The following is a 17379-nucleotide window of genomic DNA, read 5'->3' as shown; positions in this document are numbered from 1 at the left end:
AGGTCTGGCTAGTCCACACAGCATTCTGGGATGCTTCTTTAAACCAATCACAATTTCAGCCATGGTGCCTCTGCTAAATAGTCTCAGGAAGTAACTTGTTTTGGTGGAACATGTGTACGTTCAGAAGTAGTTTTAGTTAAAAACAGAAAACTCAGATTGGACAGATAGTCTAGCTAGCTGTCTGGATTTACCCTGCAGAGATCTGAGGACAGGTCAAATAGTCCTCAGATTGAACAGATAGTCTAGCTAGCTGTCGGATCTACCTGCAGAGATCTGAGGACAGGTAACCATAGTCCTCAGTTGGACAGATAGTCTGTAGCTGTCTGGATTTGCCCTGCAGAGATTGAGGACAGTAACCAAGTCCTCAGATTGGACGATAGTCTACTAGTCTGATGGATTTACCCTGCAGAGATCTGAGGACCAGGTAACCATAGTCCTCAAAAATCAAAAAAAGATTCTCCCTTCCAATGCCAAGCAGCCAGCCATTTATGTTTCTCTCCTCTCTTGCGGTCCCCCATCAGAAGCTCTTGCTGCAGAGTGGTTTGGCCCTGACCCTGCGGGCTAAAAGCTGCACAAGGCTCCACTCCCCCGCTGCCAGGAGAGTGCAGAAGAAGAGGAGGAGGAAGAATGTTTTCAACACCCTCCAATCAAACAAAATCTCAACCAACTATTGCTAACTGGAGACTGACATTGCTTACTGGTCCATTATTATTTTTCTATTTTCATCAGTGTGCCATCATGTTTGCACGATTATTTTGTGGTTCAAATCCTATCATCACCTGTCCTGACCCCTGGGGGGTGATTCTGACAGCAGTGGAGAGCGCTCGGAGAACAAAATGACACAAAGCAGGGTTCAGTTCATCAGGTTCTTAAGGTTTATTAAGTCACACAAGAATATACATATTTTCTACCAATAGCTGCATTCATTTCAGCGTAGTGTATAACGGAGTCAGGATGGGCGGAAGGATTGTCCCAAGGTTTGTTCAAACAAATGTGAATACAGTGTTGTAATTAAGGATGCAAATAAAAATGGAAGAGAAGGAACGTGTTCTGGTTTATCGGCATTCCTTTAAACCAATCACAATCCCTTATGTAGATACCTTCAAGTAAAATGGAACCGAAGAACTTGACATTAAAACTAGTGTTGAATCAATCAGTCTTTGACATATCCACCATGTTAGAGGCATACTCCAGTGACTGGGGTGAGTGACTGAGTGCACACACACACACACACACACACACACACACAGTTATCTGTGGAGGCCAGGCAGCAGCAGAGAGCTGGCAGCTGACACTCGTGTGTTTGATGTCGACCAAAAACAAGATGCAGGTGTTTTTCGGAGGAAAAAGTGATATATTCTCTCTGCTGACTTCTCCCACTTCATTCTAAATGTGGAGCTGATATATTTCTGCAGGGAGAGTCCCGCTTCACATTTATGTTCAGGGAATATTATTGACAAAGTGGATATACTGTTAAATATTTTCATTTTAAAGAGACTGTGATATTAACAACTTTGATTATAACTTATTCATATGCAAGTTGTTACAGATAAATATTAATGAATTATGCAGTAAGTTTCTATGCAGTAAGTGAAGTTTGCTTGACACTGCGGGTCATCCAGTACTTTACTTTCTGAATCATCAGAGCTCTATTTCTTTTTAATGCCTTGGCATTCCGCCCCCTTTTCCTAGAAGTGTGGGTGTGGGGGACAGGGGATGTTTAGGGCAGAGGGCATCTACATTTTTCCAAGGGCCAGAATTTCTGTAAGCAGACCCTATCAAATAAAGAAAATAAAATGTTGGATTGTTGTACTCACAGTAACAAGTGTAGAGTTAGTTTCTCCAACTGTTGTTGGTCATCCTCTATGTGTCTTCAAGACAGCCAGTATCATCACTCTATCTTCAAACCCTGAGTCTGCCAGAGCCTCTGGAAGACGAAAAGTTGGGTTTTAACCCCCAAAAATCTAATCTGGCGCCAGCTTTTTGGCCATAGCGATATGTATAGGTTCCATCACAACTACCAGACTTCTATGACAATGTGAAGTTCTTATTCCTATTTTTCCCTAGTCCTAACCAAACCTTAATCCTAGCGTTTTCACATCATATAACAGATCCATTTTTTTTAAATAGTGGTGAGTTATACTTCTGGAAGACACAAAAAAAATGACGTCATCACGCTGATAAGGGCATCAGATGAGAAAAGCCTTCTATGAGTGGTTTTGGAAGACACTGGCAACGTCTGTTGACACATGTAATGTGGTCCTGTTTTTATTAAGCATGCCATTTAAATGTGCTCCTGGTGGTGATGTATTAAGAAGTCTTCTGAGCTAACCCACAAAGTGTGAACTGGACTGAATGTAGATTTGGATAATCTTTAAGATGTCATGGATATTCAAAAACACAGTGTTAAACTCCTGCAGGACTTTTTCAATCCACACAATGAACAATGCTTGGTCCTACAGTACCACACACACACACACACACAGATAGTGTGGTTTGGTGGTATTTACTGTTAACAACAACATACCCCTCAGCCCTCTTCTCTCTATGTGCTGACTAGAAGCTCCAGCAATAAAAGTTGAGTTCCAGTGTATTGATTGTAGCTAACCGATTAATCCACATGCAGAGGGCATGGAAAAGAGCAATCACATGCACGTGTGTGTGCACACGCACACACACACACACACACACACACACACACACACACACACACACACACACACACACACACACACACAGTTGTGTGCCTGGAGACAAGGAATAACACAATAGAAATGGCAGTGGATCTCAGGATGGGTTGTGCTGTAGGCCTGCAGCCATGACCACACTGTTGTCCAGGTCAGGAGCATCATTTACAGAGAGGTCTCTGCTGGATGAAAAGTTGTACAGTGTTCATCTCCCTGGGGCTTATACAGGGCTTTTCTAAATATAACATAGAAGACTATATGCTGCACAGAAGCACATAACATGAGAGCATCACCAGTATTACTGTGTTCACTGAAATGAAAGGATGAGAATTCAGTTGACACATGGTATGCAATGGTCACATCTTTTTATCTCAAAAATGGTGAGTCTTCTACCTTCAAAGTCCAGCTCTCAATCATGCAGGTTTACATAGACAAACACTTTTCCCACCATTGTTAATACTGCAAAATGACAAACTCAGATCAACGATCAAAACATCACTCAAATGTATGGAAATGAAAAAAAAAAAAAAGTTTTCTCAGTGATGGGTGAGAGAGGAACAGTTATGCTACTTTCAATAAGACATTTTTTTTTTGATAATTAAAGATTTATTAAAACAGCTGTTGGACAAGTCTGGTGCTGGGACCTCGTCCAGGCAGAAAGGGTTGTGGGGGCAGGATGACAGCCGTTTGTGCACGTCTCACAGCCCAACACACAATCAATGTAGTTACACATGTAAGAAAACACAGACATTGTGTTCCGGTTGCGCGCCACCTCCACAAGTCCAATGTGCAATGTAGTGAATATTAAACTCCGATTTTGGTAAGCGATCAATGTCCATAAAAAGGGAGAATTCACTAAAAAGCAGAAACATGCTGCTTCATAAAGGTACAGACGTATAAAGGTCCAATATGTAGGAATTCCTCGCACCTAGCGTTGAGATCACATATCGCAATCAACTCTCATGTAACGGTACAGCTACGGCAGCCTTCTTGCTCTTTTAAATCTCCTTTTACTGTTTTCTGGGCGAAGAAGAAGACTAAATTTTGATTTTGAATACGTGCGGTCCTCCATGTTTCCTTCTTCTAACTTGCCGGGGCCGGGAAGCGACGATACCCATTAGCAGCAGCTGTGAGTTGATCATGTGATAGCAAAAACGGGAAAGGTGGAGCAGTATGTCCTGTACATCCTTCACCTGCTAACGCATTTCAAGATGGAGCATGACTATGGAGCGTCTACCTCAGTTCATGCTATGGGAGCCAAGAGGAATACTTGGAATTGATTGTGGTGGGAAATATTTATGAAAATGACAAGTTTGTGAACGGGCAACACATATTTTGATAATAAACAACTACACTGGACCTTTTAAAGCCTTTGGCATATGGTGTTAAAAGTCCAATAATGTGGGTCCACCAGACCAGAACGTTGGCTGAATAACAGAAATGTGTATTCTACACAAGGGTTGAAGTCTTTATAAGTAAGTTAGTCATAGGAGTAAGGGATAATTGTATGAAATATCAAACTCGCTGATTTGGTGCCGGAAAGTTATGCCTGAGCATTGCCTGCTTGGATTTCAATATGCCTCTATATGTTTTAGAATGAAACACAGTCTGAAAGAATACACTGACACAATGCCCCCCCCCCCTTCTCTGGCTGTTTCTGTAAAAGAACGTCACAAAGAGTTGAAGTGGAAAAAAAAATACAAAAAACTCTGAAGTGAATCTTGTCTGGAATGTGCTCATCAGTTTGAATAGTATTTAAAATCTTTAATTCAGAGCAGCAGTCAGGGTCAAGGCTTGCTTCTAAGGCGTAGTGTAGAGTGAAAAAGTTTTTCTTTTTAAGTGACACATTTTAATTTCCATCACAACCAAATTTCAAGGAACTGACTTTTTTAATCTCCCGTTCACTTTCATTGGGGCATTAATTAAAAGAGCACTCGAGTTTTAACTTTTTTGTCTGAGCTCGCTTTGTTTTAAACCTGCCATAATAATGTGCCACAGCTGCAGGCATCCAGCCAAGGCTTTCTGCCAGTGATGGAGAGCTGACTTGGATAAGAAAATGAAAAAGATGGAACCCGTTTGTCTGAGTAAAGCCATGTTACTGAGTGGAGGATATGGTTGGGAAAACAGATCATTTTGCCATTAGAAGGCTCTAATCGAAGGCTTCTGTTGATGACATTGTGAAATGCCTTCAGCTGCCCATGTGCAACAGATGGATCACTAGACGGATAAAGAGATAACTGAAACTATTATTCAACCAAAGGTGGAAATGGATTACCAACATTTCTCCCAAAACAAAAGTGGAAATAGATAAGTGCCAATAGCAGTGTGTTTCATGTCTGTGATCACTCCATCTGTGATGATGAGCAGAAAGCTATTCAGACATTTCTCCATAGCAAAAGGGATTAGAAACCTTAAAAGAAAGATCATGGTCCTTAATTTGGGAATCCAAAAACTTCACATTGAGTTGAAGCACGAGTCATTAGCAGCTGTGTATGATTTCTGTGTGGTACAACATTACCACTTAAAAAAAAACCAACCCTCTAACCCTCTAACTTAAGGTCTTTGTTGTTTCCATGGAAATAAAATGGATAGAAAGGCCATTGAACTGTTTGCCGTGGTCATTTGATTGAGAGGAGACGCCCTACGCAGCTCTCGGAGCAACAGGGAATGAGGAGGAGGGGCAGTTAGACCCAGTGGCAAGAAGTTAGCCGTCCGCTAAGGTAAAACCAAGCCCTGTGTGGGGCTCATTCTCTGTAACCAAAGCAGCATAAAAGCATGGCGGAACCAGCCAACCAGCCGGTGGACCACATGTTAGTTGGCTAACTCAGCAGTGTACTTTGTGTGGATGATTAAGCTGTCAAGTTTGAGTCCTTTAGCGACTGGCTCTCTGCCTCGTAACGTTACCACTCCACTGGTCGTTTGTCCGTTCCTGCAAAACCTCACCGGAAGTCAGCTTATGCAGAAGTTTTCACGTCACCATGGCAATGGTATGCATAAAAATGGCAGCTGCTCTGACCATTCTACCTACGTTGATTTGAATGGAAATGGTCTTTATATTCATTTCATTGTTACAGTTGTAACTCATTTTCCATTTGCTCACATCCCGTGAAGCTTGATGTGCAGCATGTAGCCATTACTGAGTCCTTCTATGGTGAAAGTAGAGTGACAGACAACACCGCTACAAAAAAAGTCATGTTCCATTTTACTTACTATTGTATTCATATGTAACACTACTTTTGTGATGCTAAGACTTTGATAAACTCAAATGAAGCACCTAAACAATTGGCCCATGTGCGGAATGTTGAGGTATGGAAGATAATGTTTTCACAAGAGAGCTGAAGAATTTCAAATAAAGCACAATTCAACTTGTCAGCTTTCAGACCAAATTATCTTTTTACACATTGCTAGGACAACTCTAAGCCTCAGCAGATAGAAAGCTGAGTTTGTTCTGAACATTTTGATAAAAAATCCATGGGTTTGATGGGATTTCTGGTTGTTCCAAAAATTTGGTGGTGGAGCAGCTTTTGTTTTTTATGGACCACACCTGTAAATATAATCAGATGAGACAAGACTTTTTTTTAACTTTTTAGCTCACCAGCCACTGTGGGTTGGGGTTTCTGAAGATACTAGACACTCAGCGTCTTCACTAGCCGCTATTTTCTGGTAAATTATGTTTTATTTGAATAAAGTTGACTATGGTGTACTACAATTAACTTGAGGAACCAGAATTACAACCCTTTTAATTGTAATTGAGCACTGTAAACACCCAAATCAAGACTACCTCAAAATGCATAACACTGCATTCAACAAATATTAAGCTCTGATAATGTGTCTAAGGCTCCTTTTTTCTATCTTAAGGGACGCCAATAGGAGCCTATTGGCGTCCCTTAAGACGTGCTTGGTCGGGTCTATTGGTGTCCCTTAAGATGTGCTTGGTCGGGACTATTGGCGTCCCTTTTGACGCTTGGTCGGGACTATTGGCGTCCCTTTTGACGTGCTTGGTTGGGACTATTGGCATCCCTTTTGACGTGCTTGGTTGGGACTATTGGCGTCCCCTTTGACGTGCTTGGTCGGGACTATTGGCGTCCCTTTTGACATGCTTGGTCGGGACTATTGGCGTCCCTTTTGACGTGCTTGGTCGGGACTATTGGCGTCCCTTTTGATTTGTGAGGTGGTTGGGACTATTGGCGTCCCTTTGATGCGCTGGTTGGGACTATTGGCGTCCCTTTTGACGTGCTTGGTTGGGACTATTGGCGTCCCTTTTGACGTGCTTGGTTAGGACTATTGGCGTCCCTTTTGACGTGCTTGGTTGGGACTATTGGCGTCCCTTTTGACGTGCTTGGTCGGGACAATTGGCGTCCCTTTTGACATGATGGCGGGGACTATTGGCGTCCCTTTTGATGTGCTTGGTTGGGACTATTGGCGTCCCTTTTGATGCGCCTGGTTGGGACTATTGGCGTCCCTTTTGACGTGCTTGGTCGGGACTATTGGCGTCCCTTTTGACGTGCTTGGTCGGGACTATTGGCGTCCATTTTGACGTGCTGGTTGGGAATATGGCGTCCCTTTGATGCGCCTGGTTGGGACTATTGGCGTCCCTTTTGACGTGCTTGGTCGGGACTATTGGCGTCCCTTTTGACGTGCTTGGTCGGGACTATTGGCGTCCCTTTTGACGTGCTTGGTCGGGACTATTGGCGTCCCTTTTGACGTGCTTGGTTGGGACTATTGACGTCCCTTTTGATGCGCCTGGTCGGGACTATTGGCGTCCCTTTTGATGCGCCTGGTCGGGACCATTCGCTAGGTTAAGTTAAGGGAAAGCTAGTGGGGGGGCTTAAGGTTCTTTGAAACACGGCAATAACAGGACGGTTAAAGACACACGCGGGACACAAACCCAGCACTCCTGGGTGAAAGTCCTGTGTATTCCCCATACCCCCCCCCCCCCCCCAACCCCTGTCTAGTTGCTGTTCTCCATGGTATGTTCTACACACACCGAAGGGCGCCTTTTTTCTCACATCAGACTCTGACGACCAGTGTCCAAATGTCTGTATTTTATGCGTTCGAAGGGAGAACGGGTTGTGGGTGCTTATGTCAGGCCCAGTCTATGTAGCGATTAAGCTTCTTTGCACAACAACGCTGGATAAACAAACTAGTACTGTATAACACTTTGAATGCCCAACTATCCATCTTCACTTCCTCCCCAAGGGGCATTGCTATGGTAGGAGAACTTCAGACTACGGTTTATCTTCTGCCAGAAAACCCCCAAGAGTCATTTACATGTTTGGTCCTGTCCCGATCCTGTCTACTCCCAATTATGTTTCAGTCCTATTATAATATTACTATAATATTTCAAACATTGATCCTGTTGCAAAGAAACTCAATACATCTTGTTGAAACATCCTGTCCTGAACCTTCCAATCTGGTCCCTTGGGTGCCATGTAGCAGCTTTTCATTTGCATGACAGGGTAGATTATTTTAATGATGTCGGGGATCACCATGTGGTGTTTTTATTATTAATGTATCATGTTAATGTTGTGGGATAAAATGACAGAAATCAGTGCAAAGAGCTGCTGCTTCATACCAGATCAGCTGTGTTGTGTTGAACTAGGAATAACCAGAACCAGAATAACTTACTGAAGGAGTAAAATCTAAATGTAACATCATCACAGCAATTGTGTGTTGTGATGATGTAGAGGACAATATATACACACACTAACAAAGCAACATATATTTTATGATGTGTTCAGTGATGTCAAGATGTGCTGATAAAAGTCCATGAGGCTATGTTATGTCAGAAGGAGCATTGGTCAGGTGGGCACTGATCCATCATATAACTCCATCACTTCTGTAAACCACTGTCCGAATGGAGTGTTTAGTATGTTAAACCCGGACATGCTTTCATAATGGTTGAACTAGTACTTCAGATCGCTCGTCTACATTTAGGTATCACGATGGAAGACATTTAATAAAAGTCAACGGGACACAGTATTGGTGTAAAAAAAAGTGTTTTGGCTGACTTTCAAATTGACAGGAGAGAAACCATCATATATTCAGGAGACGTCCACATCCCTCCATGTTATTAGATCCCAGGGACTCAAGTTGGACAGCAGGGGCCCTTGTTAGAGATCATATTTTTAATCCCCTCACATAAAATGATTGCCTTCCTCATTCAACATTATGGATGAGATCCCATTAAGGAGCGTACCAGGTTTATGTGTCACCAATGAAGCAATATGAAAGAAGCCAGGCGAGAACAAATGCTCCACTCCATCACCGCCAGATAAAAGTAAATGGATCATGTCTCTAATAGTTTGCCCACTTTAAGACAGATTGCTCATTAAATGATTTGCATGTTGGAGAGGGGAAGAAAGAGACAGAGACATTTAGTCATCTTTTTTATATGACGATGTCACATGAAAAAAACATTGCGTTTGTCTTGTCTTTAGCCCTCATTGGGCTAACTTGTGGTGACAACCTTGTGGTTATCTTGTCAGTTCAGCTAAAACACAGTGACATGTTGGGATTTGTAGACATTTTTTAATTGATAGTTTGCTGTCCTTGTGGCAGGGTACCATATGCGCTCCATAGGATTTCAGCAGTAATGGATATTGATAGTCAGGCTGGCTGCTTTCACTGTGATGATTTAAGTGTTTGACTAAACTATTCCCGACCTTCACTTTTCTCTCAAAACAACCACCGTTCTTAGTCATCTTTGAGTTTTATTTGTCCTTCCTATGCACAAACTGGAAGTGATCATAGGTTTTAGTTAATACTGAGGAACATATGCAATCAGACAATCAACATTTATTTATATAGCACTTTACATCAACCAAGAATAAACTAACACAACATTCAATAAAAGACAAGAAGAAAAACACAAGAAGCATAGAAAACAGTAAAACAGATAAAGTTGCCTATAATCATCAGAAGAAGAGGGAAGTTGTTGCACCGCTACTGCGTATTAAGAGCCATTCCAAAAAAATAGGTTTTAAGTTTTGATTTAAAATGAACAGCATCTGTTATAGTGCGAATGTCAGGGGGGAGCTTGTTCCAGAGTTTTGGGCCAGCAACAGCAAAGGCCCGATCGCCCCACTGCTTGTACCTCGACCTTGGGCATTCTAAAGTCCAAAGATCTGAAGACCGCAACAGACGATTTTGCCCACCCAAAGTTACAAGCTCGGACAAATACTCCAGGGCAAGGCCATTTAAGGCTTTGAAAACAAAAAATACCATTTTAAAATCATTTCTAAAACACACCGGAAGCCAGTGTAGATCCCCAAATACAGATATACAGATGACACGTACAGTAGCAATTGGCTTGGAGGAACCCAAATCGGGTAAGAGATTTGTTTTCAAGAAAAAATATAATGGATGAATTCCAAAATGCCCCAAAAATCATAAAACCTTTAGGTGTGTGCAGCACCCATGTTGATGGTCTGTTGATATTGAGTTGTGAAAATGAAGGTTTTATCCAAAGTGACTTCTAATTAGTGCATTCAACCATGAAGGTACAAAGTCCAAATGGCAAGAATCACATAGAAGTACAATATCTTTGAATAAGTAAAACTACAAAGGGCCAAATGTAAATGCATTTCTTTTTTATTTTTCCTAACCATCATCTTCTTAGCCACGGTGCAGTAAGAAGAGATGTGTTTGTAGCCTGTGGTGGAAGGTTTGTAGACTTTCAGCTGTCCTTGTTGGTCCTCCTTTGGGACTTGACCTTGAACTTGAACATCTTGACTTGGGACTTCAAACAAACAAACGCCAGACACTATATAGTATTACGTTGCTGTGAGCGGTAGCCTACATTCACCACGTCTGACCACAGGCAGAATACAAACTCACCTCGGAGATTGGTCCTTCACAGCGCTGGGCAATGAGAGAAAATCTCAGAGCTGAACCGGGCAGACACAAGACTTTTCATCAGACTCACCCTGGGTTAATTAAATAGGCTATACTGCTAACTAAGAACATTACCTTCGCCAAAATACCCCCACGAATCAAATCCTCTACTTCACCGTTCACGGTCAAGCCTCTCAACCTGTGTGGAAATTAACACCTCTGCTGAAATGTAAAATTGGTTAACGATCCAACACCGTGTCTCTCTCTCTCACACACACTGCGCACACACACACACACACACACACACACACACACACACACACACACACACACACACACAGGTTCTGGTGGTTGATTATGTGATGTGCAGACATGTTTAGCTCTCATAATGGGCCTGGTGGGTAGCACACTGCCATGATGTCTGATTACTCCACATTGTCATTGTGATATTTTGTGAATTATGTGTTCCCTGTCAGGTAAATCGGTAAGTTCTAAGTTTAGGGTATACAGGGGACACGCATATGAGGAGGTTTGGGGTCCTTCGGTAACTAATTTTGGAAAACAATTTGGGTTTGATGAATTCTGCAAGCAGCAATACCACAAGCCATAAAGATTTTATTAGGGAAAGCTAAGACATTTGAGTGGACACCTAAGAATTGCTTGCCACATCAGCTGAGCACATGAGCCAACAATCACATTTGCTTAATCATCCATGTTCATAAATAATACCTGACATGCTGCAGTTAGCCGGCTGTACTACTTACTCTGCAAAACATTTGAATACAGATCAGCACGCTCATGATGAGAACCAAACACTGTTTTTAAGGATTTTCCATGCTATTTCATGCTCAAGAGTTTGATTTTAAGTCGAAAAGTTGTTTCTGATTACTCAATAATAGAATCCAGCATGGAGATCTTGAGCTGACAATATACCTCATTCATGAACCCTCCAACCAGCTTTATGCAGTGAATAACACATAACAAGAAAATCCACTTTGCTTCAGCTTATGTTAAGAACAAGGACCAAGTTTTGACCTCAGCAGTCTGAATGTGAATGGCTGCAATCAAGCGCTGGAAAACTAGTCATTATCTGGCAACTTCATCTCCAGCAGCATCTGCTGCTGCGTTCAACTTCCACTGGTCCAGTCTGCTCCCAGGGGATTTAGCTGCATTCAGATTACGTCACTTCACTGCTTCTGTATCCGGGTATTATTGCTCTTCTTTAAAAAAAAAAAAGATATGTATACACAATCTTGTGTTTTGAAACTGTTTATGTCACTGGTAATTGACAAGTACCATTTTAAGTCCAGTGGCAACGTTCAGTGCCAATGCAAGATGTAGAAATTCAACTTTATAGATATTATCTTGAAGGGGCAACTGTGGTCCAGCAAAGCATACATCCAAGCCAATAGACACACTGCACAATAAACGACAACAAAAGAAAGAGATTCTGACACCACCCAAACTAGCAGTGATATGTTCCTGTTCCTAGCCCTAGATTTGGTTGATCAAAGACGCTAGCAAAGCAACACAGGATAGAATATAAGCACATCCACCACAGGAGACCCCAGATAGGTCGGAGCTCCATGTTTAACTAGCTATATATCTTTAAAAGTTACAGTTATGGCTGAAATAGACAATAGAAAGAAACATGTTTTCTAATTTCCCATGTTATATATCTTTGTCTACCCAGACATCATGTGCCATCAGGGTTATTCAGTCTATAGCGAGGTGTAGTGGCTTCCCTTCCGGTGGACAACCATGGGACCTTATTTCAGAAATAAATATGTACGCTACTAAAGGTAGAGAGACAAATACTTTTTTAAACCTGTTGGAATTGAGCCATGAATTAAACATAAGATAATTTTGCAAGTCAAGAAAGTCGAAGCCTAACCCTAACTATGTATATGTTTAGTTCAGTATTGCATCACTGGAATTACTTTAGTTTCATTTTGTGCACTATGAATGAAAATAGTGTGAGGGGGCACAAGCCATGCTGTTGGAAAGGAATCTTGGTTAATGCCAAATATGATTGTACGTTATTTACATGTCTTGCTACTAGGTGGCCCATTCCACACGGGATTACATTACACCAGTATAAATGAATTAAATATAATTTGAAGACAACAGTGACACATGTGGTAATGCTACCTGTTAGTTTCCTTTGGGTGAAATGAGACAAAGTGTTTCTGTAGGGAGATGTCGTAAGATTGATCCTCAGACATGTTTCAGGTGTTTTGATTGATAACTGTTTGAAAAAGTGAACTCAGCATAGAGAAATGTGAGTTACCAATTAATACTTCATAAATCACCATACAATAATGTAATTATGTTATGCATTCATTTACATGTTGTCGTTGGGGTGATGTATCTAGGGTCCAATCAGTGGCGGCAGGTGGTCAGCTGGTCAGGTGGTTGGGTGGGGTGCGTCATCACACCCACTCAGCCGCTTGAAACCCAATGGAACCCAAATAGAGTTCAAGTGGCACCCAACAGTAGATGGGTGTGGGTGGGTGAAATACTCATAATAATGAATTATTTATAACAAAACAATGTTTTACGACAGCCGCGCCTTTCACTCCAATGGGCCGGCCGCCACTGGGTCCAATATCATGATTACTGATAGAAATGATGGTAAACATTGAGGTGTGAAAATGCCAGTAAGAAATACCTGTAAAAAGCTCCTCAGCACATTCTAGTTCCAACAGTTCCTTCAACATAACTGCAGCGTTAAGGAAGAAGGAACCGGGACTGATGGTCTGGAGTCTCCACTTTCCCGAGACTGTGTGAGGATGTTGTGTGATTGATGATGATCGATGGCGTTTATCAGCAGGAACACACAGTCCCTCTCTATCTTTCCCCCCCTTACTCAGCGCAGGATTAGCCACTGGATACATGGATTATTACACACATTGTTGTAAGCACACACATACAAGTGAACAGACGCACACAAACACACTTTGATGTTGGCAAGTACAGACACACGCACACACACACACACACTTCCCTCTCTCCTCCTTAATCCCGTTCCCCCACTCAAGAGTGTGTACGTGTGTGTGTGTGAGGCCTGTTGGAGGGAGGAGTGAGTGTGTTTCAAGGGGGATTATGTGAATATAGTTAAGATTTGATGTCAGTAGAAATTCTTTCTAATTCTCCCTCTCGCCCTCAGAGCACATTTCCATGCTGACTGCTGAACAATGGGAAACACAAAGAGGCTTGTCTGCATGCCTGCAGGGCACAGAGATTACTGTACACGCTTGTAATCTACATATTATGCTACTGTATGTTGCTAAAGAGCTCTTAAATGGTTTTTCTTAAGTAGATTAGTCTTCGTGTGTGTCTGTGCGTGCGTGCATGCTGCTGTTTGTGTGATTGTATATGTCGATCCTAATAGGAAGCAAATGTACAAGCATACAATTGGAAGGTTGATCCTACTTTAATGTTAGAGCTATTATATACCTGCTTTTAACAATACCCGTGTGTGTGTGTGTGTGTGTGTGTGTGTGTGTGTGTGTGCATGATGGATATCTGATATATCCTGTGTTCTTTCAATGCTTTTGGTGTCCAGGTCTTAAAAAATGAATCCATATGCTCCTGCAAAATGGAAAGAGGCTCAATGGTGAATGGTGAGGAAATGTGTGAGGATTTGAAGTTAAGGTCAGACTTCTAGTTGATATGTTTTTAATCCTTCCAAAACACACAAGAATAACAAAGACATGTACATTAACACTGCCGATCTCTGGGCCAACAGGGGAATAGTTGGACAATAAAGGTTGCTTCAGGATTAATGCTTATTTGAAGTAGACATGATGAAAATGCAAACAATTCCATCCATCCATCCATCCATCCATCTTCATCCTCTTATCCGGTATCGGGTCGCGGGGGCAGCAGCTCCAGCAGGGAACCCAAACTTCCCTTTCCGGAGCCATATCAACCAGCTCCAACTGAGGGATCCCGAGGCGTTCCCAGGCCAGGTTGGAGACGTAATCCCTTCCCCTAGTCCTGGGTCTTCCCAGAGGCCTCCTCCCAGCTGGACGTGCCTGGAACACCTCCCTAGGGAGGTGCTCAGGAGGTATCCTTACCAGATGCCCGAACCACCTCAACTGGCTCCTTTTAAACTCTAAGGGTGACTGAGCTTCTCATCCTATCTCTGAAAGCCCTGACCCACCAACCCGATACCCGTCCGTGGGACAGTCTGGCGAGGTCGCTGACTCGAGTCTGGTCGGTGTGATCCATGCCGTCATCCGTCAGAGGGGCCGGCGGCCTTCATTTTGGCCGACCTGACATGCTCGGTCGGAAGGCGGGCACTGCCGGCAGTCAGACTCAAATGACCAATCTGATTGGTGGAGAGCTAACCCAGAAATGAGGAGCGAGATGACCATGACTTGAGTCTCTCAAAATCTGAAGAACATCTTTCAAACTGACCTTTGTGGAACTGAAATGAAGACTCAGCGACGTAAGATTCAGCAAACTTAAAACGTTTTCCTATGAACTATTTTAGTAAAATATAAGATTGCATTATGAACGAGCTGCCATAACGGTTGGGCTTTGAATTTCTGGAGAAACCAGACCCACATGACGCGTTCGTCATGTGGCAGTCGACATGGCTTCGGTGAGTTCCGAGGCTCTTTCTTTTGGCCAACTCAGGGAGGCGGTCAGTCCGACGGCCTTTTCTGCTAACGGTCAGCCATCAGTTTGGTTTCTAAGGGTAACAGCCCCCTCCTTAGGAAACCTATTTCGGCATCCTCTATCCAAACAGTTCATTCAAGGTCATTTGTGCCAGCACCCCGATTTTTGCACATGTATTACCACATGCTGTTGATTGCATCATTGTCGAACTCACAGCTGCAATCCAATTTCTTAATGCATTCTATTCTTGCCATTTCTCCCTCTCTGATTCATATTTGATCCATTACTTTGAAGATTGCACACGGTACATTTTAAATCATATACTGTATATATAACAAGTCACAAAGGTTTAAGATGGAGAAGGTTCCAATAAACTGACATTTTTTACCTCTTCAATCAATCAATCACTCAAAACACTATTGATTGAACAGTGGAGCGTGTGCTCTGGTTGGTGCTGGTTAGGTATCAGAATGTCAGAGGACAGAGGGGGGAGGCACGACATTTCAACCAAATCTATACTGGGAGTTACAGCTTGGCAGTGAATGACCAGTAATCTTATTATATATTCTATATATAATAATAATAATATTCTATTCTAATTCTACCAGTCTGTGGTAACCAGTGTCCTCTTCTACACTGTGGTGTGCTGGGGGGGGCAGCATATCAAAGAAGGACACCAACAGGCTGAAAACTGATCAGGCGGCCGGCTCTGTGGTCGCATGAGCTGGACTCACTGGTGACGGTGGCAGAGAGGAGAACATTGGACAAACTGCTGGACATTACTGACAATGCCAGCCACCCCCTGCACACCGTCATCAGCACCCAGAGGAGCCGGTTCAGTGGAAGGCTGCTCCTCCCCAAGCCGGACAACAGACTCAAGACTCCTTTGTCCCTCTGCCATATACTAGACAACTCCTCACTAGGGGGAGAGGAAATAGGGCAGAAGAAAACAATACATACTACATACATACATACATACATACATACATACATACATACATACATATCACACCTGGACTTAAATTCACACCTGGTCACTTTTAATATTTTTTTTAACACTGGACTAAACACTGACACTTTAAATAATTTATGGTCTTTTCTTTGTTTATTTGACGAATGTTCTTATTGTTCTTATTTTTATTGTTATTTTGTTGTCTTTATACTGTTTTTTTATCTATTTTTTTATTTCTTTTTTTTCTTGCTAAAACTGCTGCTGCAACTTTCAATTTCCTGCGGGAGTCATGCCAAAGGATCAATAAAGAGAAGTCGAAGTCGAAGTCTATATTACATACGACCATGTTCGAATTGAGCTGTTCATGCAAATTCACATTGTAATATATTGCATAGCATGTGTGTGTGTCTTTGGCAAATCAATTTCTAAACCTTACCTTTTTTAATTGACGAAATGCAAAAGAATACAAAGAAATCAGGAAACACGTTAGTAGCACATACACATTAAGTGTCATTTTTATGGAGATATTAATAAAACACACACACAATAATACTAACAATGAAATAACAAATTAATTACTTTAAAAAATAAAAGAGGCACATGTAAACATAAATTGACAAAAGGTCTAGTTTCCAGAAGTGTAATACTTCTAACAATCTAAGTGACTTGACTATAGATTTTAGTTCTGAGAAAAGGTACAAAATAATGAAATCAACATTCTCTCATTTGTTGAATTATCACAGAAACAGAGGATATCTTGAAGGTTAAAAATGAATGTTTCTTTTTAACACACTAACTTTGTACAAAGACTCCAAATCTGTCCAACATCTGTTGGATATAGTTATAAAGTGTCTTTGACCTCATGGTGATGTCATCATTTTAGGTAGTGATGTCATGAGTAGTGCAGAGAGAGAGAGAGAGAGAATGAATGAATGAAAATCCTAAAAGTCTTCCTGAATAACTTCTGCTAAGCTTCATCTGTCGGAACAGATCCTCTCATAGTGTCCACTGGACCACCAATGAAAGATCAAACTATTGCCATGAAAAGTCCATCTGCTGAGGAAGGCGACGGGAAAGCTTCCAAAACACAGAGTGATTTAGGTCTTGTCTTGTCCCAGCATGCAACTCCAGATTTATTCAACAAAGTACAATCAGATATCTAGAAATCTAAACTCACCCAATCACTCGCAATTGTAATTTTCAACGAGGGTCGTCTAGTATCTCTCTGTTGGATTGAGAGCTGGAAAAACCAAACTCTAGTCAGGCCAATCACAT

The 17379-nt window shown here is 42.0% G+C and overlaps 1 long non-coding RNA gene across 1 annotated transcript in view; it reads left to right on the top strand.

Annotated features, from left to right (window-relative positions):
* LOC116685864 (uncharacterized) overlaps positions 1–12049 on the top strand; it is a 17313-nt gene extending 5264 nt beyond the window's left edge. The window contains exons 2-3 of the long non-coding RNA XR_004331069.1: positions 11545–11550; positions 11969–12049. This is a non-coding gene — a long non-coding RNA (uncharacterized LOC116685864). The remainder of the gene's footprint in view (positions 1–11544; positions 11551–11968) is intronic.
* Positions 12050–17379: the final 5330 nt, after the last annotated feature.

This window comes from Etheostoma spectabile, unplaced genomic scaffold (assembly GCF_008692095.1).
Source record: "Etheostoma spectabile isolate EspeVRDwgs_2016 unplaced genomic scaffold, UIUC_Espe_1.0 scaffold272, whole genome shotgun sequence".
Taxonomy (NCBI): domain Eukaryota; kingdom Metazoa; phylum Chordata; class Actinopteri; order Perciformes; family Percidae; genus Etheostoma; species Etheostoma spectabile.
This window is presented reverse-complemented; position numbering and strand designations above follow the sequence as displayed.